This window comes from Chaetura pelagica, unplaced genomic scaffold (genome assembly GCF_000747805.2).
Source record: "Chaetura pelagica isolate M959 unplaced genomic scaffold, ChaPel_1.0 scaffold50, whole genome shotgun sequence".
Classification (NCBI taxonomy): domain Eukaryota; kingdom Metazoa; phylum Chordata; class Aves; order Apodiformes; family Apodidae; genus Chaetura; species Chaetura pelagica.
Window position 1 is genome coordinate 3,454,521 of NW_009952366.1, and position 14,760 is coordinate 3,469,280.

Genomic DNA, 14,760 nt, shown 5'->3' on the forward strand with positions numbered 1-14,760 from the left:
ACTATCTTACTTCTAAGCTTTCTAAGACACATTCTCATGTATTGATATTCCACTTGTTTGGCTGTGCAGTAAATGTGGTTTTAAATATTAAAGTCTCAGAATCTTTAAAATATATGAGTGGATCAATTTTTTCCTTCCAAAAAATTTTAAATAAGTTTCAAAGATTGTCACATACTATCATTTTATATAAGGAAAATGTCTGAAGACCTTGCTGCTTTAAAATTTTTCCAATATGAACTATAGTTCACCAATTAAATTGTACTCTATAGAGATAGGAACCAAGGAACCAGCAATCAAATGTGAAATAATGATCACTCAAACCTCAGGCCTTTAAAAAGTGGAGATTTTTCATATGACTAGCCCACCTAGTCCATTTACATGGACAGTTTGTATCACAGCCACAACTGAAATGTAAAGATCTCAAGCATGTATTTAACATCAGTTCCAGCATCTAGAACTACTCATTCCACTTGAAGAAGCACTGTCTTTAAGTTCCTAAAGTAGACTTTAAGTTCTAAGGAATCTTTTTTAAAAAAAATTTCATTCTCTAGATCTACTGTCATCTAACTAATAGTCTTCTGCAATTAACAACTCCATGCAGTTTTGATAGAGAAGACAGCCCTATGAAGACATCAACTAAGTATTCAGCAGAGACCAAAAAAGTGAAACAAGTGTTATGAATTAGCAGGAAAGGAATAAAGAACAAAGCAAATGAAAAATTACATCATGGTATCAATCCATGGTTTACCCACACCTTTAATACAGTGTGCAGTTCTTGCTCCTTTATTTCAAAAAAGGTAAAGTAGCACTTGAAAAGGCCCAGAGAGCATCAATGAAAAATTTTAAAGTTGCAAAATAGCTTCTATGCAAGGAATAAGGAAGTAGGCTAGGATCCTTCTGACTGACAAAGACAGGAACACCAGTTGACACAACTCACAGATGGACAGAGGCATGCAAACGTTTAAACCCAAATTTCTTAACAAACCAGGACATGCTGTAGTGTGATACCCTACTCATTTTGTTATATATTGTAGATGTTCAGACTTTACAACTCTGATTTTTCAATTTTTCTATTGGCTGCTATATGAAGTATTCACAAGATCATCAGGACAATAAAAACATTTAAAATTTCAACCGCAATTTTCTTTTGAAATGATAACATTCTGAAAAGTCAATGTCACTTTGGTGATCTTGGGGAAGAAAGAACTGCTTAGAAATGGACAAATTCCATATCTTGAACAGTACTGTAGATTATAATGTTTTTATGATGAGAAAATATTTTAAAATTCTATGTATGCATTTTTTTCTTTTTAAAACTCAGGCATTCAGTTTGTGTAAAAAAAATGAGATAATTATGTTAACTCCAGAATTATTTCCTACTTGTTATATTAACTTAATTCATTTCAGAAAGTATGCTTTAGATACTCATTTCCTTATCTGATGCCATAGCTGAGAAAGTCTGTGAGCTCAATGACTAAAAGATATAGCTATGTAACTATAGCTTTAATCTCACTTCAGCAACATCTACTCTGTTCTCAGACATCTTTATATAAAGTCTCTTGACTCTGGTATTTTCTCCTTGAGGCAATGTGACAGTGTCTCTTTGTCTTGGAAACACTTACTCTGCAAAAATTAAAGGAAACAGTGTCATTTGGTTTTCTTTCTAAAATAATTACACCCCTATTTCTTTCACCTTTTTCTCTTATCATTTTTTTTTTCCTACTTCTTGTATTCAAGCTATTTAAGCTTCTTAACTCATCATGTGCCCTTTATCTTTCTTTATTAAGAGGTGGAAGGGAGCTGTGGCTCCATGTACATCTATGAGGACTTTGAAGGATTGGGGATGCTGTCAGGTTTTTTTCCATTTTTGAATTAAATATCTTCTTTAAAGCTCTAATAAAACCCTCAGGTGTCTCATCTTTCTTATTGCCTCCAATTAAGAAATATAACTACCCGCTGTGGTTGCCTGACTTTTAACTGTTGAAAAATATACTAGAGAACAAAATAATGTAAAATCTATGCCTCAGGAATTCAAGCATTTAAAAAATATCCAGACTCCAAGGGAAAAAAAAAATCTCATAAATTATTTTTTGAAAACATTCATATAGCTCTTCTGATATCAATACCTACTATCAGTGAATAAATTACCATGATGGGCTTTTTTAGTATGTTACTGTAAAAAGCAAAATCTGAAGACCTCAGCAGAGCAGAGCCAAATAAATTTTCTAAAAAAGCTTAACCATGTTCAACTTAACCAGTTTTTATGTACTACAGATGATTGAAATTAGGCTTACATTTAGACTCTGCAATCAATGAAGAAGCATAAGCAACACCTTAACAATCACAGTTCTGTTCCTGGGTTGTAATTGTCTCAGAGATCTGTATTTGTGAATCTTTATCTCTGTTGGCTGCAGAAGGAGCCAACATAATTAAATTAGACAAGAGAGCTAATTTTAGACAGCTGGATTTAATGAATTCCACTCAATATTATTAAGATGTCTAAGGCTCTAATCAGAGTGTTGAATAAAAGCTTATTTCAGGTTTAAAAAAATGAAGAAATTATTAGGAAAAACTTGTGGGGTTTTTTTTTCAAAATATAAGTCTAGGCCTTATTTTCATAATTAGTCTTTATGCTTATTATATAATTAATTAAATTACAGTGACAATATTATGTGTAATTTTTACCTCATTAATTGAGACATTATAGTGATGACAAGAAGACAAATTTTGTTTTGTAACCAGGACTTAAAAAAAAACCCCAACGAATTGCAAGTTAAGATAATCCCCAAGAAGCAAATTAGTGAACAACATGAGTATGAAAAGAGAGGAAGAGATCTGTTGCATTTACTGTTGTTTTTTTTTAAATACACCATATTCTGAAGAGATTAAGATTTGGACTAACATTCAATTTTACATAAAGAGTACCTCTACAGAGAGAACAGAAACTAATTCTTCCTATTCAGGGTTAAGTCATTAGTCAACTAACTCCTTTCTAGGAGCATTAGAGAATCATATATACATAAAATAAAACTTACATGGGATTTGCTCATCTTTCAGAACTTAAAACTTGAAAATTCTACGCAATGTACAACATAGTATGTTAAAATCAGCTTGCAGTCTTAACATTTTTTCTCCCCCCCTCCCTTTAAACACATCACAAGATAAACCAGTTTGCCATTAAAATAGAAGTTAGGACAAAACATGATACTTACGTCACCACAAAGAATAAATACAACTTGAAAGAAACAAAAAAATGTTCTGACTTTGCATGCAACATGTGTTATTTAGCAACCAACAAAATAAAAGAAATTTGGAATAAGAACTGACTGAGAATAAACTATATATTCCCGCTTTGCAAGTTGCCATTTTTTGCTAGGACAAGTAATAACTTTTAAGTGCTGATAAATTGAAAAGGAACATTTATTCCTTGGTGACTAATGGAAACAAGTATTGGCTGGGACATTAAATGAAAAACCTTACAAGATCCTTTGATTTATCATTCATTGAAGAAACACACTTCTTTGTTATTCTTCTGACACAAACTGTTGAGAAGTGATTTAAATTAGTCTGGGTTAGAATCTTCAAAATGCAATTCAGCCTGCGTTTAAGGGGGTAATGAAATGACTCCTTTATTAAAGTTATACCTGGCTACTAAACTATTGGGGTTGAATGATCCTATTCAGACAAAGCATAACCAGCAAAATTTATTTTCTTCCCCAGTTTTCAAAACCAAATGAAAACAATTTTCTCCCCTGCAGACATGTTTGTGAGACAAATATAAATAATCTGCACCTCAGTGTACAAGGGACATGAGTAAAACAACCAGTAAGGCATTCAACACACTGCACATCGCTCAACTGAACACATATATTCCTCATTCTTTGAGTAACAGATTCATCAGCAAAGAGAGAAAGTCATCATAGGTAAGAAACCTGAAGTTATGTTTAGGACTATGAGTAGACCCTCAAACAATGCAACACTTACTCACCTGGGCCATGGCTTCCTGTGCTCAAGGACAGCTTTGCTATGGTGCAGCTGAATCACTGTGAATCATAGAATCAGAATGGTTCTTTGTTTCTAAAGGATAAGCTACAGTCTCTAACAGTACCTTTTTATCCAAGTTGGGGTGTTATCATAGAGTCACAGAATCTTAGAATGATTTCAATTGGAAGGGACCTTAAAGATCATCTATTTCCAACGACCCTGCATTGGCAGGGACACCTGCCACTAGATCAGGTTTCTAGGGGCCCCAGCCTTTGAACACTTCCATGGATGGGGTCTCCACAGCTTCTCCAGGCAACCTGTTTCAGTGTCTTATCACCTTCATAGTGAAGAATTTCCTCCTAATGTCTAATCAAAATCTCCCCTCTTCCATTTTTACTCCATTATCCCTTCCTGGGAGAAGGCCTGTGTGAGGAAGCTGAAATGAGAATCTTTGTCCTATGCCTCGGGGCCTGCTCAAACACTTTTCCTTGACCCTTAACTAAGCTGTGTCGTTGACATGCCTGGGTCTATCCTTATAACTGGCCTGGCCTATCTGAATTGACTTTGAACCTGTGAATGTCTGCTGTGACTATGGTCATGCATGGCCAGAACTAGGCTGCGGCTCACCCTGGCTGTCATCACCAGATCTGCTCTGCTTTTCCTCAGGCAGTGTGGGGCAGACCCCTTGACTGTGAGGACACTACTCTGCCTGCCATTCTGTCACCCTCACTTAATGTCCCTCACAAGGCAGCACACGGTTGCATTACTGAATGAAATCTTGTATTAACTCTAACTTTTTGCAGACAAGAGATTGCAAAAGTTTGAACTGTTTTGGGTGGATGTCTAGTTGTGGTGGAAGAGTCAGTAAATTTGATCAAGCCTCCCAATACCTGAGAAGGCATGACTGAGAGAAGAAGGTCAAACTCATTAGCAAAGTCTACTGCAGAGTTCAAGACATAATTGTCTCAAATTAAAAGAAGAGCTGTTCTAACTGTGTAACAGAAGTAAGTTTCTCCTAGATTGCTTAAAGAGGTTATATAATTTCCATCCCTGGAGTTTGTAAATACCCAACTAGACAAAGCCCTGAACAAAATGATCTGATGTCAGAGCTGACCCAGACTTGAAGTGGGTTTTAGACTTGAGGACACATGAGGCCTTGATAAATCTATTATCTTATAGTCTCAAAGAGGGTAAATAATAATTTTTGAAAGGAAAGATTAATTTGTTTACTTCTGTCCACCTAAAAGAGTGAGATGATCATCTGTACTTCTTTAATAATTCATGGTGAAAAATTGGCGAGAAGAATCCTTCTGTACAAGTGCTTAATGCTCTCCACTGATAATAGCAAGTATTTAGGAAACACTGTTAGGTTTTGCATAAATAAAGACAGACTCGATGAAACCCACTGTAAAAAGAGAGAGTAAAATTAATCTAGTTTGTTGAGAGGTAAAGTATCTCTGATATACTACATACCTGGGGTATGTCTGCCAAAGTATGATGTCTGTTTGGTAGGTATTTCGGGGAGGGGAGGTGTTTCCCCTCTTACAGAGTGCTCAGAGTCAGAACAGAATTCTTCTGAAAAAAAAGATTAAAAAAAGCCCCAAACCCCAGCCTACTGGTAATTCCCAGTTCCTAACAAAAACATGCTAAAGCATATCTAAATGTTTTCACTATTTTTTTTTTATTTTTTTTTTACCATTTAATTGCTGCAGATTAAGATAATTTTTTCCCTCAATGATAGTATTTACTGTTAACACTTTTTTTTTTTTTTTTTTAATAGCTGGCAACTAAACATTTTTTTTTTTCTTTTCCATTCCATGAAGAGATGATATGTATTGTTTGTGAGGGTATTTTCTTTCTTGTAATTTTAGAGTTCATTATGAACCTTTCCACTGTTTTGAGTAACATGCACCATTAAGATCCTTACAATCATGGAAAACTATGAACTTATGGCATGACCAACAATTAACACAGCTTGCAAACTCCTACTGATGGAGTTGGTGTTAAAATGATGTGTTGGTGATTCCTTTATTTTAACCCTAGACTAAAGAAGACATTGATGACACAAAATCATGTTATAAATTCTGTACACTTGAACAAAATGCACTCTACTGACATTTTGTTGTCTTGACTGAATTTCTTAAAATCACTTGCTACATATGTACTATTATGCATGCAAAAATTAAGTAAAGGGACACATATTAAAATATGCAGTTAGTTTCTTAGAGACCCCTCATCAGAACTGGATCCAAGTATTTTGCAAGCAAATAATAAAATGGTTATCATCAATATTTTGGATAAATACAGAGGAAATAATTTTACAACAATGCAATATAGACTAATTAAGATATTGATTAATTGTTCTTGATAATATTTATACTGAGTAGAAATTCAGCTTCTGCATTAATGAAATCTCACTGAAGTTATTTCTCAGTTTCTCTACCAAATAGAAATATTGTCTGAAACAGATCATTAATTCCCAGCAGTTTATGGGATAACAACAAATGTATGAACTGACATAACTGGTAGGTAATCTTTATAATTACTAATTAACTGGTTTGCTGCAGGGCATACTGGAAATCTGTGCCAAAGTTGTCTGCTTCCAACAAGTCAGGGGATTATGGACTATGCCTCCTTTCCTACCTTCACCAGAGGCAGATATTCTGAGCATGCTGCTATTGCCTCCTTGTTATACTATGGCCACCTTTGCCTCACCTGTTCCTCTAACAACAAGTCTGCCTTCTCCCCCACACCTTCTCTTTTGTATATTTATGCTCAGTCTAATATTTATCTTCCCTTTTCTAGAAAAAAGAGATAGAAATTAAGAGGAATAGAGGAAAGCATGATTTTATGTTTGAAAATGTAAAAGTTTGCTATCAATCTGTTATTTGCTCTACAAATATGCACAGAAATGGTTAAAAGGCTGATAGGTTGATACTTGGTGGTACTTGATGTTTTGTTCATTCAACATAATAACTTCCAGAGCATGCATTGAGATTTTGAAACTAATCAGAAGCTCAAATTAAAAATATGTTACAACCCACACCTTCATTTTAGCTCAAAGCCTTGCTTCATTCAGCCAGTCATATGCAAACATGTATGAGGTCTCATTTTGAAGAAGCACTTACTGATTTCCCAAAATTATTATGCCGAATATTTGTGAAAAGTTTATAAGGAAATAAAAATGTGTCTTTTAAAATTTTCATTATATGAGAGTGGAAGTTTTATTGTATAAGTAACAAAAACATTAAAAGCATATTAAAGAATATTTAAATACAGTTTTAAAAATTTTACTAATTTTAAACTCTGTATGTGATATTTTTCTATGGAGGACATTTTATAAGCACATTCAGAGAAAATGTCATGAGCATAATAAAAATGTCTTCCTCTCAGAAGTGCTAACTATAACACAGTTGAGTTTAAAACCAGCAGACTTCATGCTAAATGTTCTCGCATTCTCATGAGTGATATATTACAGGAAACCTGTAACAGGTCAAATTCAGTTAATTTATTCTCTATCAGATGAGGTATGTCAATGTTTTTCTGGAGAAGGCCTGGCTGCAGATAATTGAGGTTATGTCTATACAAATGATGAACAATAAATTACCTTTTTTATTAACTCAGTTTCCAGTTTTCTGAGATAACAATGAAATAAATAAGTATTATACCCATTTAAATGAAATATTTGACTGTACCAGTAGGTGTTCGTCTCATCCCGCAAGTTGGGCACAGCTCCCCAGGGATGGAAGCCATAATTGAATATCTTGTCCCACACAGTGGGTACGGTGTTATGCGCCGTGAAGTGGGCACAGGCAGAATTGCCCAGAAGTTAGGGTAAACCCAGGGAGATTTGGATCCAATACTCCTCTATCAATTAATCTCTTTTACCAACCCATTTGGCAAGATTAACCTCTGGTGTTCTCTGTGCAGTGTTCTAAGTTAAGACTGTTACCCAGGAGGCTTTTACGAAACATTACTTAAGTAAAATTATAAAGCTTGTCAAAAGGAAACACAACAATGCCACTCAAAGCAACAGATTTCAACTAGCAGAACTTAGGAGAATGGTACTCAGAACAACAGGTTACAACTGGAGAGATGAAGCAAAATTAGAAATTACGCTACCCCTTTGTGCCAAGAATAAGGTTAGAAACAGAGAGAGAGGGAGGGAGAGAGAAAGACAGGGACAGGCAGACAGGCAGAGAAACAGAGGCAGAGATTAAGAAAGAGGGGATAGGAAAAATATCACCATCCACATTGTGGTCCTTGGATGGCGGGCGCACACCCTGAGCATTTCGAGTCTGTTTTTTTTATGGTACCTGACCCTGCCACTCCTGGTGAAGATCAGCCTAGTTTGGGCAGACTCAATGTTGGATTTGGGAATATTCTGGAAATGAGTCGGTGGGGCACAGGGGTCCAGTTGATCACTTGCCGGCCCCATAGGGGTTGACTGAGCTATGACCTTTATTTTCACACATACGTTCTATCCTTAAGCAGGAAAGTGGTCTTTTGCAAGGTGGGCCTGTTCCTGCACGGGGCGCCTCTTACAGGCCACTGCTCCTTATGAAGTAAGGACAGTGTCCCATTTCTCAGGGTGGCTGCCAAGAAGAGAGGCTCCCCTTGCAAGAACAGTGTCCAGTTTACCAGGATGGTTACCAAACAAAGGGCTCTCCTTGCAAGAACAAGGTCCAGGTGATTATTGAATGAGGCTCCCACTTGAGCACAACTTTCAGTTTGTCAGGGCGGTTGTTTTGAGGCAATTATTCTTTTCAGGATTGTACAGCATGCCATTGTACAGCATACTGTTACATATTCATTAAAAATTGAGTCCCTCACAAGAAAGCATAGTTAGATCATCAAACCAGTTACTACTTTTGAAAATTATCAAATTATCAAATTAGTTAGAGAAAAATTTTGTCTCCAGTCCTATTATTTTCAATTATGATAAGACTCCAATGAAACTGAGATAGTTGTAGACAGAGACAAGGAATGTGTCCCTCAAACCTGTGAAATTATAGATATCCTGAAGAAAAATGAATTCTGCAACTCATTTGTCCACCTAATATATTATTTATAAAGAACCTCCTAAACCAACAGTCAACCTACTAATAGACACAGGATTCACCTAGCCAGAATTGTACTGCAATATATTACTTAATTCAGACCTAAGAACCTTCACAGTTTAAGTGAAAAATCAGTGAAGTTAAAATTCAAAGAGTCTTTTCTGAGATTCATACAACTCTTCTTTTCATTTTTATTCCATCCATGTGATTTTTCAAGATCAGAATTCTGCTTTTTCCCTAATATTGAAGTCAGTGAGAAGTCTCAAGAAGCTATGTCCAACTGCTACTTCTGTTAGGAGAGAAACCAAATCAGTCTTATCTCCTATGGGACTATTTAACATAGAGCCAACAGAGACTCAGCCAAAAAACTACTCAAACTTTCAGTTGAGAAAGAAGTTTTGCTACTGAAAAATAATCTCATGATGGATTAACCCTTGTCAGAAACTTTTCCACGGTTACTAGACACTCTAAGAGAAGAACTGGATCAAGAGGAATGTGTTGGTTGAAATCCCTAATTTCACTGTATGAAAACAACTAATTTAAATCAATAAACAATCAGGATGTTTTGCAGTGATGCACCCAATGAGAAATGTATACCAAACTGCAGCCATGTGGGTATCAATGAGTTCCATTCTTTTGGCTATTTGGCCTTCCTGAATTTAGATGATAAGCGGATTCAAATAACAAAATTCTTAGCAATTAAAAAAAAAAAGGAATTAGTAGGTTAAAGCTTTTGCAGTTGCATACTGTTTTTATTAAGGTGATATGATTATTATGTAATTTGCAAAAAAAAAAAAAATTAAACTTGGAAAATAAGGGTTCACATCTCTTTATAAATTAAAACAGAATAAAGATGGTAACTTCTGATTATTTTTTTTAAGGCTCTCTTAAAAAATGCAGGAGTTTGAAAATGTAATAAAAATATTATACTGTGGTGAATCCGCTCCCCTTTATCATCTAACAAACCTCAGTATCTTAGAAACATGGTATAACTAAGTTCTTTTCTCTGTTTTTACTGTCCTATACAGCATAAAGAGTACTTTTCTTCTGTTTTCTTAAAAAAAAAAATCAAATTTCCATTTTTAAATCAAGTATGTCTTAATAGCTTTACTCAAAAGGTTTTTGATCATTTAAAGCACCTCTAAGTATGTTCTCACTGTAGATTATTACTGTAATTTCCTCTTTCTGACTGACCATGATCAGAGCAAATTTTTAAAGTTACATTTAGGAATTCAGTAATGAATGCCTGATGGGCATTAGTGGTTTTGTGAAGCATTTTGAAATCTCCAGTACTAAATTTTATTCAGATAGAAGTTTCAAGGGTCCATTCTAAGAATAAACAGTTTTGTATTTCAATACGTGCTTGTGTAGTCTAGAACTATGCATCCTATCTAAATTAATTTATTTTTCTTTTTGTACTTCATTTTGAGTAGGCAAATTATTATTATCTTAAACACATGTTTATATTTTGTACAAAAAAAGTTAAGAAACTGTAAAACCAAGAACATTATTTTTTTTCCTTGACCACATATTTCAATACTAAATGCATGTTTAAACATTTTGGTGAATCGGGACTGAAGTAATTTTAAAACTTGGCCACTAGTATGAACCTTTGCAGAATATGAACCTTTGCATCATAATCCATGTGTACAAAAATCTATTTTCAGTCAAGTGAAGTTGAAACTGAAGGATAACCCAAAAGGTGTCCAGGAGCTGACCATATACAATGTTAGGTCTCAGCTGATTTTCAGGATTTTCAGCTCCACTTACTTTACCTGAAGTTTCAAGTTCCAGATGCCTCTGAAAAATCAGGTCATTCTAGGGCAAGAATTTTCTTCTAATATATAAAACTAATACAAACAATTAAAAAATATATTCGCAAAGATGAGACCATTTTAAAACATCTCAAAGAACTTCTTACAGTAATGTGAGAAACTTATAAATTTATATTTCAGAGAAGGAAGAAAGGGACACTCTCTCTCTCTGAGGTAAGTAGACACATCTGTATCACTAACCAGGTACACAAAAATTAGCAGTTCTCAGAGTAACCTATCAAATAGCCCCTACTATAGTTTGTTGTTTGAACAGTTAATTGTAGTAAGTTATGTGACCTTCCTGAAGCTTTTGCACTGAGGATAATTTCTGCTGAATAAGGCTGGAAATAATCAAGGTACAAAAACATAGAGCATAGGTATCTGATCTCATTTCATCATTATGGTACAAGTAGTGAGTTGTATGAAGATTGCATTTTGATTTTAATTTAAATGGATTTTACTGGTAAATTGGATTTTGTCATGCTTCACAAGAATGTATTTCATGAAGAAGGCTGAATTGCCTACCTTTACAAATTGATATGGATCAGAAGAGAAACTTCATTTCATGCAACCTTTGAAATACCCCCACAAAAAACTAAAATTTATTCTTGAAAGTCATTTGTGGCTCTAATGCGTTAAGAATTATTTTTATCTCACCAGATGAAAAAGTTTTCTTTTATTTATCATATTTTCAGTTGGTTTGTTTTCATCTCTGATATCAAGCAGTATTTAAAATGCAATTTCTTTACTTCTCTAAGAAGATTTCCATAACTTTTTTTTATTCTACTCATGTCATATGTGGCTCATATGCCTCATTCAAGCTAGTCTTTTCTGAAGTGTTTTGAAATAATTATACACTCATGGGATACTGAATATGAGCTTTATACAAAATATAACTGTTTGTTTAGAAGTTTCAATAAAGTAGAATATACTTGCTTTATTCTACACTTCTCATAGGATTCTGCATGTGGTTTCTTGCATTGCTTCACTGAAGCCATAAAACTTAAAGGTAAACATACCCTGAAGCTATAGTCACTTAAGTCTGTTAGTTACAATAAAAATTGAACATAAACACGTTATTGATGAAGGAAGTATTAAACTTTGGATATGCAAACGTCCAATATACCTCCTATTGAGCAAATAATCCTGTTTAATAATTTTTATTATTATAGAAATAAACCGCTGAAAAACATCTTCATGTTGTATCTAGATAAAAAATACATAAAGAATTCTATTTTGCTTAAATGGATTTGTTATAATCTAGGGAGTAGTCTTAATTTATCTATGTAATTAATATATTTGAGTATATTTTACTGGTTTTTTAGTCACTCAGTATATTAAAATTTCATAATATTAACAGTACATGAACATATCTACTTCTAAATCACCTACTGAAAAAATCCCATAGTGCTCCCACATGTATTAATCTAAAACTATATATCCAGAAATTATAAATCAAAATGTTGCTTCAAAAAGCCTAAACTGGAAATCTTCTAAGGTAGACTTTTAAATAATCCTACATAATCCAAATTGATACAGCTATTATAAGTAGTTACACTTGTTTTTAAGAAGAAAATTATTCAAAATAATTTTGCATACTGAAAATATCGTATTTTATGTGTTAAATGATGCATGAGATAGCTATAGTGTCAGCTTCTCTCTGCATTACATTGTCCTGACACATGTTCTAATAAGGTGTCTGCAAGGAGCAGAGAGATGTTGGTGAAGGAAAAGGTTAGTTCCACCCTGATGCTCCCTGATGTTCCACCCTCTCCTGTTAAAGATCACAGGCAGAGCCAGGGTAGAGTTTGAGATCTAATCTGGGTTTGATGATCCACAAGGCTTTCAAGTTCAGGGATATTGAGTGGAGGTAATTGTCAAAGATGTGTGTCTGTGTGGTTTTACCTACATTTTTTTTTTTTTTTTTTTTCAATATGTTTTTCTATAGCAAATAACTACATTTTAAGTGTATTCACATTTTCTAATCTAAAATTGTTTTTTCCCTTCCCCCCACACCAGATAACAGACGCTTTTTAGATAGGTCAAACTATACAAAGCAGTCAAACATATAACGAGTTTTTCCTTATAAATTTGAAGTCCATTTTCCTGATACCAAGCCCTTCCTGCATTAATACATGTTAGAGAGTAAAGGCAGTGTAAATTAAGTGAAGGAATTTTAATAAAATGTCAGTCTTTTCTTATTATTACTCTGTTTCCATGGAGATTAAAGTTAATATTTACCTTCTCTTAAACACAAAAACGAAAATGTATTCTTCTTCCTAAGACCACACAGAGCTATATTTGTGGTCAACAAAAATATTTTGGGTGCTGTTGCTTAGCAACCTTCATATGAGGAAAATTATATTCGTGAGCACAGTTTACAGTGTAATATAAGATTCTAGGATAAAATGCTGAAAGCTATAGTGTTGCTTCTAAAACATGAACTTAACATCCTAAAAAATACAGTCTGTCAATTTAGAAGAGTTTTAATTGTTAACTGAAGAAAAAGCCAAGATATGAAAAATCTAAGTCACATTAAAGAAATATTTTGAATGAAAAGAATCATATCATTAAACACTAGGAAAACCACACTCAAGTCCATCATCAACTCTGAGTTCTTATTCATTCCAAACACTGTGTTGTGGTGTTTGCATATATTTTTGTCAATGACAAATATTCCTACCTTAATAACAAACCTTACTTTATTAAATTATAAGAAGTACATCAGTGTGTGAATATGAATATTTCAGCAATGTTAATGCTGTTTATTGAATAAATTGTGCAACCTACCCAGCTTCATATATTCGCAAGATCAGAAGGTTAATTATGCTCACTCGGTATGAAGGTTTGTTTTCTTTATCTTCTATTTTTTTTTCAGATAAAAATAATTAGGATTTAAAGTGTCTATATTTTTTAGAATCAGATAAAAATAAAAAGCTAAGTGAGATATTTTCATACAGAAACTGTCACAAAAGCTAGCTTAGTCCTCAAATATAATCAACATATAGAAATCCCTTAGGCAAGTACAACAGTGCAATGACCATCTCATTCAATACAGAGCAAAAATACTCGAGAAGTGGCTTCTATTTATTATGATTTAAATTATCACTAACAGAACACTTTCTCTGTTGCTAGATGTCATGTTAATTGAGGCTTAAAACAAGTATATAAAATACTCATTGTAGTGCTGTCTGTGGGAAAATATTTTTTAATACAGTCTATGACAGCCATATGCATGAGAAACCATTGAATTATCATTTATTATGTGTAACAAGCTTATGCAAAGTAATTTGTGCTCCCATTAGAAATAAGATATTTGGATTCCATTTGGTAAATAGTTATATTCTACTTAATTAAATTTTGGTAAGTTATAAATGCAATGCTAGATGAAATTTGGCACTTCCTCTAAATCACTTTGTCTTCCATTTATACTGTTTGAATAAGGCACACAACGTAACCTAACTTGTTAGATGAATCAGTGAAGTTACAGCAAGATACCATTCAGATACACTGGGTACCACCAAGAGTTATTTTCTGATTTGTCAGACAGGATTCAGTGTTTCTTTAATTTCTAACTATCTCTAGTTTTAGTAAAAATAAAATAAAACAAAACTAAAAAAAAGCATACAGTCAAGCAAAGAAGCAGGCGATAGGCTTTTAATTTTTCTGCTTGCTTGTTGTAAAAAGCCATTTGAACATTGCTTGGACATGCCACATCTGCTACATTTATGAAATGATATCATAACAAACAAAAAAATTATAAATTTAAACAATGTCTATTTCAATTTTCTTACTTTCATAGCATCACTAATTTCTTTCTACTCCTGTTTGGAAGCCCTCTTAGCTCCATCCATTTAAAATGTGGGATCTACAATAAACAAATCTGTTAGGATTCTTCTGCA